Source organism: Plasmopara halstedii (assembly GCF_900000015.1).
Source record: "Plasmopara halstedii genome assembly, contig: Scaffold_474, whole genome shotgun sequence".
NCBI classification, from domain to species: Eukaryota; Oomycota; class Peronosporomycetes; order Peronosporales; family Peronosporaceae; genus Plasmopara; species Plasmopara halstedii.
In genome coordinates, this window is record NW_020187394.1 from 70,643 (window position 1) to 70,928 (window position 286).

Here is a 286-nt window from a genome sequence, read left to right on the forward strand (position 1 = left end):
AACGTACAAACTACACATACCAGTACGTCGTCACATTCATTTAGCATAGACTGGTGATCATAGATTCAGTCTTAATTCATCTTTTCAAAAGTCAGGTATTTGATCAATAAACAAATTCATATAAAACACGGGAAGAGACATGCGTTTTTACACCGGGACATGAACTTGTACTTGCCAAGTGGAAAATCGGTATCATCTTGCATACACTTAATAAGGAGTCAAGCAAAGGTTAACACACACACGTCTTTTGAAATAATTCACCTGCGAATATAAGTTGACCAGAATA